This window comes from Plectropomus leopardus, chromosome 6 (genome assembly GCF_026936395.1).
Source record: "Plectropomus leopardus strain MGB_pleo_1.0 chromosome 6, ASM2693639v1, whole genome shotgun sequence".
NCBI lineage: Eukaryota > Metazoa > Chordata > Actinopteri > Perciformes > Serranidae > Plectropomus > Plectropomus leopardus.
Genome location: NC_142181.1, coordinates 4,385,168 through 4,398,322, shown reverse-complemented (window position 1 = coordinate 4,398,322; position 13,155 = coordinate 4,385,168). Strand labels below are relative to the sequence as shown.

The 13,155-nt window shown below is 39.2% G+C and overlaps 1 protein-coding gene across 4 annotated transcripts in view; it reads right to left on the bottom strand.

Annotated features, from left to right (window-relative positions):
* The window catches only part of LOC121943318 (ubiquitin carboxyl-terminal hydrolase 2-like), a 58,720-nt gene that overhangs the window by 43,513 nt on the left and 2,052 nt on the right, over positions 1 to 13,155 (bottom strand). For 2 of the 4 annotated variants that reach the window (XM_088078541.1, XM_088078544.1), the window contains exons 1-2: positions 12,303 to 12,425; positions 11,342 to 11,469 (exon numbers count right to left, since the gene is read on the bottom strand). The gene's annotated coding sequence lies outside the window, so the exon portion shown is untranslated. Of the gene's footprint in view, positions 1 to 11,341; positions 11,470 to 12,089; positions 12,244 to 12,302; positions 12,426 to 13,155 lie in introns of those variants that run through there. The other 2 variants (XM_088078543.1, XM_088078542.1) reach the window with 2 other exon arrangements.

Below are 13,155 nucleotides of genomic sequence, written 5' to 3'. Positions count from 1 at the left end.
TCAGACTCCCATTCACTGTCTATGGACTTTATACTTGATGACATGATAAGTTTAAAACTCTCTGGTTTCTGAGTTTAAGAAGAGAGTAGCTTATGCTCACAAATATTGATTAAAAATTCATCAGCCATGGAAATAACATATTGGAATTCCTAATTTAGGTTGTGTCTCCCTTAAAAATAACATCATTACTCATGTCAGCAAAAAGTAGTTATACCAAATGAAGTTACCAAATAATATGACCAATATTCTTGCAAAAAATGAGTTTTACAGTGACGTTTTTTTGCAAATCTACAGTTTATCTTGATCAATATAATATAAAACATAATTCTCAGTACCATATTCATATTTTATCACCCTAAATGTTCGCAGTTTTGCTTCAGTCCATATATCACCAGCCCATTGCTCTTTATACTGAGTAAGCACAGAATTTCTCAACATGCAAATGTTAATTTTTCATTATTTAAAAAATAACCTCTTAACTTCCATAATTACTAAACAATGCATCTGTTGACCAAAGCCCAGTCATTTGTTTGTCCCATATAAGAACCTTTTGTTTCCTTCCATATCATTAACTTATTCAATAACTGGGTTATACAGATCTTCCAGTGAACCTCACGTGGTTCCCAACCCATATCAGTTTTGTTACCACTTTTACCCCCCTAACCCTGGAACAAATCCCCCCTGGGCATTGTGGTGTTTGCTGCCTATCTGCAGACATTTGCAGCGCACGGCTGGTTACCCATGAGCACTTTACCATGAGCCCATCATCACGCAACTCTGAGGAGCATGGTACACAATCCAGTGGACTGATTTGCAGCGGCACAGTTAGCACTGACTAACATGCTTGCTGATATTTAGATATGACTTAATGCTCGAGGAAGGCAAGGCATCTCCTACTGAGCTTAGAAAACCCACCAGGACCCGTTTCTCCTACCAGCTTCAACCCCGTTCTAAAATCAAGAGGGCAACTATAAATAAGGAAAAGAATCTCTTCTGGCTATTTTGGCTTCTTATATTGCAGATCCCCTCAGCGGGGCACCGGCTCACCCCTGCTCCTGCTGAAATCAGTATAGTGTGTTTCTCCCACGGCTATAATGGGAGAGTCCAGCTGGGTAGTGGAGGCAGGGTTCCTACAGCAGACAGCAAGTGGAGTTTAAGACTTTTTAAGACTTTTTCAATGCCGCTGAGAATGATATCTGGGTCACACTAACCTGTTATTCTTACTTATTTAAATGTACACATCTTGTGGAATTTCAAACAGTGAAATAATGTTTCAGGCTCAAAACAACAGAAAATATTCAAAAATTGTTCAGTGACCGAGAGGATGGTTACAATTTAAATTCAAATCTTTTAGATTTCGTACCACCAGAAAAAGTCAGTCTGTGGAGTTAAACTATCGGAATATTTTTAATGCAAAGCAAAAGCAATGCCCACAAATTAACCAGTTTAAAATAATGTATAAATACATGATTTTCACGAGGTACAGGGAAGAAGAGGGGGTCTAACAGTCACCGGGTGTTTACACGGGTTATTGTTTATTTATTTAGTTATTTAATATTTATTTCTTCCTCGTTCATCTTCCTCTTTTCTCTGTATAATAATGAAAAATCATATATATTTGATTTCAAGTGTGTGGATGGATGTACGTAATTATTTAAGTATAGGTTTAAATGAATAAGGAAGCTGGTTAATTAAAATTCACTGATTTATGGAAAAGGGGTCGGATTCATTATTTTACTTCTTCTCACTCCTTTTTCAAATACGTAAACCAAGTCAAGTGCTTTCTTTTGCTTCATGTTTTTCATTGTCTGTAAATATTACTTTTTTGTCTGTCTGCTTTTGTATAATAACATGTTCGAAATAAATCAAATCAAAATCAAATTTAACACTATAAATAAAATTGGGGGAGAAAATATGGGAAAAAATTACCTGACAAAAATTCATTAATTTTTGCCCAAATATCTACTTTAATATAAAGCATGACAGCAATGCAAGTGGTATTCTGTCAGTTTTTCCTTTTTTAATACCTGTTATTCTGAGATTTAACAGTGCTATGTCCGATTTATTTCTTACCACTTTTAAGACTAATTTAAGACATTTTAAGACCAATGAAGCCCTTATTTTCAGACTGATTAGTTCAATGCCTTTTGAGACTTTTTAAGGATCTGCGGGGACCGTGGTTGGAGGTAAAGCCGGGCGGCGAGCACAGTGTGTTCCTTTGGCCGCCGCAGAGGCAGCGAGAGGCTCTTGTTCACATGCACAGCAGCCAGCGTCTGAATAAATAAAAGTATCTGGTGTTGCTGATCCGTGTTGAGTTCAGTGAGGGAGGCTCCTGTTTCTTTAATCATCTCTCTCCCCTCTTCTCTCTCTCATACTGCTCGCTTGCTCTCGTCCTCCCCGGCGTCCTGCCATCTCTTCCAAGTGCACCTACTTCTCCTCAGTGTAATTTCCCCTCCTCCTGGGTCTCTATGTTTCTCTCTCTCTCTCTATCTCTCTGTGTGACCAAAGGTTTATCAATAATTCAGCATAAGGATCTGGAGTGGGCAGACCGGCAGCGTGCTGGAGACAGGCCAACACACACTGCTGGCCAAAACACACAGCATCAGGCCAGGCGGCTGTGGCCATTCAGTTGAGTACTGCTAAGTCAGCCGGGCTAACAGCACCAAGGAGCTGGCTTTGCTGTAAGTCAGCGAGCTGAAGGCAGGCTGAGTCGGTGTATGAGGTTTGTTGCTATAATTTGGCAGCAGTGGTGTTTGGAGGGTTATTTTGGTTTTGGCACTGAGATGCAGATGGCAACAGGAAAACACGGACACTGTGTCTTCTGTGACTTCACCCGTAGTGTTTGGATCTGGATTTACTCTTCATTAACACTCGTGTCAGTTACTGGTGCCAGAAAACTGGAGCAAACAAGCACCAACCAAAACAAGAAGTCATACAAGAACCAAAACATACTTCTTTGTAACCCTTTAAAACCTGACAAATCAGCTTGTTGTTTTTTTTTTTTTTGGTTTGTTTTTTTCCAAAACCATGGGAGGAAGGCAATGTGCCAAACTTACAAGAAGAAATTACCCCAAAATTTGCAATAAATTTGTGAAAACGTACAAGAAAATTACCAGAACATTAGCAAAGAAAAAAAGGAGAGTAAAAACAAAAACAGACAAAGAAATTACCTAAAAAAAAAGTGCTAAAAATTAAAATATATATATATTATTCTGTAAAATATTCTGCACATATAATTTTAATTATCATAAATACAGTTTCTGGACATTTTCCCTATTTTTTTTGTTAGGATCATTTTCTAATAATTCTCTTTCTCTCCTTTCTTTTATTTATTTATTTTACTTTTTTCAGTTTATTTTTTTGTCACCTTTTATCAGTTTCTTGCAATTTGCTCATTGCCTTTTCCATGTTTCTGAGGAGAAATAATCCTTTCCACACAGCTTTCCAGATTAAAATACTCATGAAAGGCGTCTGCAGTAAACTCAGCTGTGTGACACTATTTCACTTACAGTAACAAACATACAAAAAGACCCGAGTATCAACATTCAGGGTAATAGCTTGCCAATCATAATAATGGATCATAATAGCAAAATTGAGACATGCAGGCCAGATTTGGCATTAAGTTGAGTACAACGGCTCATATATCTTCTTACATGCATCCACTTTGCCTTCAAATAGGTCTGGATCCATTACATTTCTATTGAATGTAAATTTGCAATGTTCTATTTGTTTAAAAAAAGTGTATCCAAAGTGTACCTTTTTGGTTAATTTGAGCTGCTAATCTTCTGCCTGAACGCAGAGGGAAAATGACTGAGCAGCATTTTCAATCCTTATGCCTGACTTTGATTGTCTCAAAATGTATTCGTCAGTGCTCACTGACTCACAGAGCTGCAGCTGGTTAAGACCACCACATCCTTATCATCACACTGGCTCAACCCTTCATTATGTGACTCCTCACTCTGGGTAAACACAAGGATTAAAAAAATGTGCGAGTGAAATTACAGTGTGAATCCTGGATGATCTGTAGTACCATGAGTTGTGTTTTCTCAACAAAACTGTCAGTAAGACCCACTGTATAAACATAGCTCTCCAATATAATGGTTCTTAAATTAACCGTTACACAATAACCAATCATGAAAAACAAAGACAGGCTCTTATCAAACGGAGGTCTGAGGTTTTCTTGTGTTTATTTGTGGCTGTATGATATTTTGGAAGTGGACAACCCTCAAATTAGGGTGGCCTTTGAGCCCTTGAGTGCCTCACTTCAGCCTTGGTTGAACCTCGCCCCAACTGTCATGCATGCACCTCTCCGTCCTCCCATCACTGTGTCCCTGCCACAGACCCATGGCAGCGGAGAGAAACAAGCTCGGGCTAGCCTGGTGGGCGAGCTGCTGAGAGTGAAGTGCAAACAGCAAAAACACCCGTGGGAGTAACGCCACACAGCATGGACACGCGGGATTGATAAGATGATAGCAAACTATGGATTTCACTTCAAAGAGGAGATGTCTCCACGGAAACAACGGTGCGTGCACAGGCACGAGCATGCGCCGCTATGACACACACAAACACACACACACACACACACACACACAAGCACACTCTGGCTACTCTGCATTTTCAGCCTCCCCTGAGGTTGTGCTAACCAGTAGTTACCATGGCTACCGTGGCAACACACTGCATTTGTTTGTTTGCTTCCAACGCATAAAGGACTTAAAAGTAGCGGCAGGCCAATTTGCACTTACTGTCAGAGCTGCAGATTGGTGGCTGCACTTAGTGCTCTGTATTCTTTCGAAAACATGACATGAAAAAAAAATAATGAGCCTCGGTGCTGCTGAAGAATTACAGAAGAGGAGAAGATAGAACCAAAAATGAGAAGTCCAAGGAAAGTAGAAAGTATAGTAATGTGAAAATACAACATCTTTACCACTACAAAGAGCCGGTGTGTCTGCCAAGCTTCTGCTAAATCTGTATTAAGAAAGCTGTCGACAGAAGCGACTGCATGAGTGCAGTGGAAGAGAAGATTTTAGCAGCTGACTTCTGGCCATCCCTGGCAAAGAGCTGCAGAGATGAAGTTTCACTTACTGGGCAGATTTCAGAAAACCAAGCTAAAAAACCTTTTAGGAACTACACTTTCACTACCTGGAGCTGGATTAAACAGCAAAAGACAACAAGTAAACTGCCCACAAAACACTAGCAACTGAACTGTTTACACCGATGGAACACTTTTACTTTTCAACACCCTTTTTTCTATTCACACATCAATCAGCAGCAGTTCAAAATCACCCACTGAGACCAAACAACAACAAAAGGGGGTGTTTTTCTCGTTTTTAGAACCTAAATGTGGGTGGTTTTTAGCACACTTGTGCCATGAAAAGCCGCTGTTTTTTTAATGGAGACATTGCTGCTTCTCAAACAGGTATTGTGCCCCAAAAAACAGGTATTTCCAGACAAAACGTGATTTCTTCCTAACCATAATCAAGTGTTTTTTGTCCCTTACCACAGGTCAACTATATCATTGTTGAAACTAGAGATGCACAACAATTATTGGGACTTAATCGGGAATTAGTGGAACTTATGACATAATACCGATAATTCAGATTATAAAATTTTTGGCCAGTTAATAGAACCAATAATAATAAGCACAAACTGTTTTGATTTCTCCTGTTTTGCCCATGGTTTCAGTCCGCCAGTACTACCCACACTGCACGTGTCAAAGTGATGCGCATGCTAGATCCGTCCAAAAGATGTCATCAGTCAGTTTTCACTGTAGTGTAGGGGACACTGTTACGGATGTTATGCAGTAAAACAACATTTCCACGTCCAAAAACAAACAAACAAGACTATCTAAGGACCCAGGGTGACAGGAGGACTACTAACGTGCTGACTTTATCGCTGTTTAGCGGTTTTTCGGAGCCTCTCAGCAGCGTTGTTTTAAAAAAAACGCAACAGGAGAAACATTAAGTGACTTATTTAGATCATCAGTGAACGAGGAGAAAATATACTGAAAAAAACTACTTAAAAATACAGTAATTCTGTAGAAATATTTTTTTTTAATGTAGAATTATGATGATAAAAAAATTTAGTTCCTAGACATTTTTCCTCGCTTTTCAAAAAAAAAATTTTTTTTAAATCAACATATTATTTCTGTTTCATGTTTTTCAAAGAATGTTTAAATAATTATGAAAGGCGTCTGTATGCACCACAAGCAAAGTGATGTCGATCAAGGTTTCAAAAGGTTAACATAAAATCAAATAAATCAAACAAAACAAAATAAAATAAAATAAAACACAGACTAACACGTAGACACATAAAGCCTTAGTATACATAACTAAAAAAAAAAAACACATATACATTACAAATTCTCTTGTGGATTTGGATCGTGTGTATTATCTCCCTGAAATGTGCTCCTGTTGAAAATCAATCATTCAAATGAGTACGTGCGTCAGATCTCATATAGTACATATTGTCCTCTCAGGCCTCCTCCTGGCCTATTAGGAAGCAGAGCCAATCTCAAGTGCAGCGGGAGAGTGTGTGTGATGACGCAGGACGCCGTAGCCGCCGTGCCCTGAGGTGACACTGCATGAATGTAACATCAGCATGGATGCTCTCTGGCGGTTTGGAGTGAGAGTATGTGCGTCTGTGTGTGTGGTATTGTGTGGGCTGAGTGAGGGCTGTGATTTTATACTAAAGTAAAGTTAAACGCTGGGTCAGACACATCTGTTTCCACAAAAAACAGAAGACAAACAGCATACTGTTTCACTATCCTGCAGCACAAACTGCAGCACATCTGTGTTCCTATTAGCTCTGTTTTTGTCTCCACCATCTGGCTGTTTAGCTGCTAAATGCTCCACTGAATTCACCAGTTGCTTATTTTCTCTGTCTGCTTTTTGATTCTAGTCAGGTGGCTACACTGTAAAATGAAACTTATCTTTCTCAACTTAATAAAAGTACGTTTTGGGGCTTCCTTAAATTTTTAAGCTGAATTTAGAAAAATGCGTTGATTTAATTTTGATTCAACTTGTCTTCTCAAATTCAGTCACTTAAAATTTTAAGGCAGCCCTGACACTAACTATTTCAAGTTGTTTTTTTACAAAACTATATTTTTACAGTAAACACTGTGTGTGTATTTCAGTTATCCTGTATAACTATCAATCATACAGTATCTGTATAAGTGAACGGTGTATGTAGTGTATATAGATTTTATATTATTTTTATTTTCTCTTACTTGTTATTTTTTATATTTTTGTCCTTTTTATTAACAATCAGTTACTTTAATTTGCTTCATTCCTTTTGCTTTTATTAACCCTTTAACCCCCGTAAACAGCTCTGCAGCAGACACATATGCCTTTCTGTGTGTGTGGGGATTGTTTTGGTGTGTTCGTTCAGCGTCACAGACAGGCCGAAAAACGGTAAACAGCTGAAAGCAGCATGGATAGAGGTCTGTGAAAACTTTACAGTGCTGCTTGGGCGGAGACAGATGGTATTTTCTGGTGGCACGTCATTGCATCTTGCCGGTAAAGGGGCTAAAATTATCACATTCACCTGAGGGTTGTATTTCCATCAAAGACAATCGGAGCTGGAGCCAATTAATACCTGAGACTACTGCAGAGTCATTTGACCCAGGTGTGAATCCCGACTGTAACCTTTTCCTTTACATCCAAAAGCCAGATGTAGGTGTAAGAGGGGTTTTTCGTGCAGTTATAAAGGGGCTTTGGAAACCGACATGGGCTCTATCGGGGGGTCTCTGTGCAGTGCTGGGTTTGGCCTGGTCTTACTGGTGGCTATATATACCCTGAAATGTGAGTGGAAAAGAGACTGCTGATGTCTGTGAGGGCCACACTGACGCCTCTGCCCTCCCTTTCAGCCCGTTACCACTAAGCGCCAAGCTGTTTCATATTAAACTAGACTTGACTGCTTGGCTATTCTTACAAGGCATAGTTGGATCTTCTCCAGCCCTCCTTAGCTACTGGTTAGACACCATTCAACACTTCAACTTCCCCTAAGCCAAGTTTAGTGTATGGCAGCACAATGATGTTTACAATGCAGCATTTACTGCTAGAGAACAGGAAAAAAGGAAATGAACTAGAGGAATGCACAGTGCTGACACACAAAAGCCTAAATCTACAATATTGAAGTGGCAATAAAAAAAAATTGGTTTCATAAAAATATGTGAGAGAAGAGATGAAATGCGTTTCATCTTCACTGAAAATACTTCTTTTAAACTGTCAAAAACAACATCAAAACACTGCATGCAAAGGCTATAACTGAAGAGAAAAACTGAATTTTCTGCTTCAATGAAATTCTTATTTCATGATTATTTTCACTACACAACTTCATTTCTACAAACCCATCGAGCATTAGCATCTATCATTACCACCATCTGTTGGTGACTCATATGTAAGGCCATAAAAGCAGCAGTGACCTCAGAGAGGACTGAATCTGCAGGCTACAGTGATTGATGCTGCAGCCTCTGCAGATGACTGGCATCATTCTTTATTCATTGAGCTAATCATTTGGTCAATTAGATACCATTATCATTTGAAACACCTATCAATCTCTGCCATCATGCTGAGTGATGCTGAGAGACCCATTAGATACACACAAGTGGCCTAAAGCAACTTGTAGTTAAAGCAATAATTCACACTTGAGGAACATTTCCACTTTTTAACACACTTGCTTCCTATCTATTCACAAAGTGTCAATCACCAGCATCACCTGGGTGACACTTATGATGTCATTCACTTTTGATTTTTAAGACTTTGTCTACAAAATATCATTAAAAACATTTTGTAAGTACTTAAAAACAATACTACGTTGTATAAAATCCAAATACAGTAGGCTTCCTTTAACAGGACTCTACAGAGAGGCCGCCGTTATTTGTGTCACGTTCTGATGTGAGCTCTTTCTGGTACAGTAAGTGCTGCGTTAGAGGCTGGTGCACCTCGAACCATATATAATGGGTATAAATTTTGTATGTCAGACCAAATGTTCTATGACTTCATAAATAATGACATTTTAATACACCATGTGCTACAAGGATCCATTTTTGGTTCAAACCTGTTCTCTACAGCAACAAAGTTAGTTGCAGTGAAATCTCTAGTCATTGGGTTTTTTTTGTTTAATCCCTCTTATTGCAATAACTCTATAAAGCTAGACAAAATTAAAAACTTTACTTAAATTTCATCTCAGGCCAGTGTTGACGTTTTTGCTGTAGCGTCAGCAGAAACTTAAACTGTAACCTGGATATGAGGATTCACTCACTGCGAGCTGTAAACAAACAAACAGCTTTCCAGCTCATAGATTGCAAAGATTTACTTGTCCCACCTTTGCTCTATGGTCATAAAATGTGACCAAATAGTCGCAACGGGGGCTCTACAAAAGCACTGCTTTTTGTGTGTGTGCCTGTGAGAGGCAGAGAGCCACAGGAGAGAGAGGGCAAAATAAACAAATCGCCAGTGTCGGTCTCTTAAGCTGAATCCCCACGTTAAGTATCTCTTTCCAGCTCCTCCATGTTTGTTTTGGTACCGTGCATGGTGCTGACGCCCCCCCGGCCACGGGGACGGACACAGTGTTATCAGATGACGTAAATGAAATAAACAATATAGCACAATATGAAATGATGGACTTGCCTTCACTAACACTGAGATCATCTGCAGCCGGTTCATTGGAGGTCGCCAAAACAGCCAAAAGAAAATTGGGGATGCAGCATTTGTCAGTTACGCCCCAAAGCTCTGGAACACACTGCCTATAGATATAATGAGAAGCCGCGGCGCTAAATATTTTTATGAGAAAACTAAAAAGTCATCTGTGCACTTAAGTCTTAAACTAGCTCCGACTTTACTACTTTGCATTCTGCTTTGCAATTACGCACTGCTGAACCTCGTTAAATGTTGTCTTTTCCTTAATTTTATACACTATTTTTAGCCTTCTTTTTATTAATAATGTCAAATTTTATTTATTTTATTTTCCATCTTATGTTATGCATTCCATGCATTCAGTTTTTATCCTATTTTATCATACTTTTACTAATATTTCCAAGTGGGTTTTATCCATGTGAAGATGCATTCTATGTATTCTATTCTGGTCTAATCTTATTTTTACATGCAGGTTTCATTGTGTCTTTATGTCTTCACTGTTCTGCTTTGCCTATTGTGATGTTTTGTTCACCTGCTACAGAAAACTCCAGCTGGTCCAGCACTCTGCAGTGAGGCTTTTTAAGAAAAACTAAATATACACAAACATGACACCAGTTAAAGCTTTTCTGCATTTGCTCCCTGTCCTTCTGACACACAGGGCACTACATGGTCAGGCACCTCTGATCAGAGCAGGGGCTTCTGGCTGTTTCAACATTGCTATAATTGCTTCTCGACTCTCAAACAGCCTCACATAATCCAAAACAGTGCACATCTTTAAAAGCCCATCAAAACCCAGTTGTTTTCTTTGGCTTGATTTATTTTTTTCAAAGCCACAAGATCAACTGGTCTCCATTAGAGGTCTGAATATGTTACCATGAATGTATTACATAACAGATGCATTGCATGGCAGTTTTGGTGTGGGATTAGTGTTGATAATGCGTGTGTGTAAACCAAACTGCTGGATAATGTTCTCCGACTGATATTGGCATCATCGAAACCTTTTAGCGGTGTAAGCTGCAATTTCGATGCCCTATCAGTGTCATAGTCTGAATGTCTACATGGCAGTAATGCTGTAAACTGAGAAGGAACTGACATGCAGCATCACCTTTCCAGTTTAGTCATTTCTGTGAGTCACTGGTAAGATGATAAAACACAAAACTTAGTTTTCTAACTTTTTCTGACTCTGTTTCATAAAGTGACTGCGCAATTCTGCTGCAATACATGTGATTCATGCAACCAGTGACGTCAAACTCTACTCCAAAATGAAAAAACGAGAATGCAGTATGAGCCACATGTACTTGAGGATACATACTCCACACTGTCAACTTGGATAGCTTTTGTTTGTGTGCAAAAGCATGTGTGTTAGGGGTCGACAGATTGTCAGCCTTGACGGTTATTGGGACTGATGTTTGGCATTTTTAAGATTATCTGTATTGGCATTTTGCTTTAATGATGGCCAATAAAATGAATTAATTTAAAAATGCAAAGAAACTGTCAGCATGGGGGGAACTTTTACTTTATAAAACCTCAGGGAGCTATTTTTATTTATTCATTTCTTTTTAAATTTTCACTTTCATTTTTATCATTAATACATATCGGTTTCTAATATCGGTTATCGGTCTCATTAATTACTTATAATCGGTATCAGTATCAGCCCAGAAAACCAATATCGGTCGACCCTTTATGGGTGTGTCTGAAGTGGTTACCTGCTGTATTTGTAGTGGCGTTTGTCAGTCCCCGCAGGCTGCGATGGCTCTGGGGCAGCTCATCCTACTGTTGCTACCCCACAGTGTATACACACACACACACTGAGGCTTTCTGACACTGATCACTCCTGTGAAAACACACAGACATGTTACATGACATACCAGTCAACACACAGGACAAAACCATGAGCAAACAACATTAAACATGTTGTCTTTTTTCAGTTTAAAGAGGAATTTGTTTTAGATATGTGTAATCTGAAACAGGCAAATGCATAGAGTGTCGCCAGATCATATGCTGTCAAACGCTTTTAAACTAACAGTTGGGCAGAAAACCCGGCTCGAGGACAGCAAATGCTGCATGTGAGAAACAGAATATTCCCTTCAGGCCTATAAATTGACAAAGGTAGCAGAAATCAACATATACTTGATCTGTTTTGGACTGCCTCTTTCAGAAAACGGTTTGACTTGCAACCGTGCAAACACGTTCAGCATGAAGTGACGGTCAACACATTCTCCGGATTTCATGTCCAACCATTAAAGATTGATGACGCGCCCTTCAGCTCGTATTATCAAATCCAGAAAAGTTGCTCAGATATAAAGCTCGGGTAAAGAGAAAGTTGATAGGTTGACTCCATCTTGGAAAGCTTCATTATGTTGCTCATATATTTTGCCATCACAATCAGCTACTGAACATATTTTCAGCGTACAATGCAAAATTTCACACATATCAACCGGTGACATGCCCTACCGGGAAAAAAATGTTCTCAGTTCTTCAACTCATGCTAGAAAAATCCAAAACTTTCTGAAACATTATCCCTGTCCTCTATTATGTATATATATGTCTCCTTGGATAGACTACAGCTGAGCAAACAGTAGGCCTACGCTTTCAACTGAAAAGCTGGTACCTAAAAGAAGAAAAGGGAGGAAGAGTGGCGGTTAAGTTGGTGTGTAAGAGGCTCACCCTTGTTGTTCTGAGCGGACAGGCCAATAGACAGAAAGCAATGGGGTGCTACTTGGGAGGCTGTGGCCCCAGAGTGCAGAGGATAGTATGAGCACAGCCATCCAGAATGCCACAGATCAAGTTACAGAGCCGGTAAATATAGCAGACGCCTATGACCTCCACAGGTCACTCAGCACTCGGTGGCATTCCAGTTTGCTCTTAAAGGACTAGCATTAAAGATGCCATGTTGTCAAAATCAGATTTCCATTTTTTTTTTTTATTAGAAAGCAGTGATAGGTGTGATATAAATACTGTGAAAGTATCAAAACGCTCAATCCACAGAGGAATGCGCACAGTCTGAATTCAGAAACTGTGACTTTAAATGAGCCGTTGGGACTTCTGTAAAGTTGTGATGTCACAACTTTACTATATAAATGTAGAAGCTGCTGCTACCCTCATATAATGGCACTGGGTTTAAAATGGGTTTTTGAATTAGTTTTTAGTTGGACTCCTGAAATAAGGTCTGCGGTTAACACAAGCTTAAAAGACTTTCACGCTTTGTTCCATGACATAAAATACATCAGAAAATACCCCACTTTTGAACTTTAATGTAACTTAACAATGGCAGTAGCTAACAAGCATTTAAATGAGACTACAGAGCATCATCAAGCCAAACTGTGTTGAACACGGCTTGTTGTGGTGGCGATGTTAATTCATGCAACCGTAGTGTTTTTTGTTTAATAGTCTAACCTTTGTTTTTTACTTCTGGCTATTGAATTTAGGCTTCAAAAATCCTGAAAGTGCTGTTCATTTGTGGAGATTACCTTGTTGAACAAAATGTGTAAGTGTCATAAATGTTTGTTTAGCACAGAGC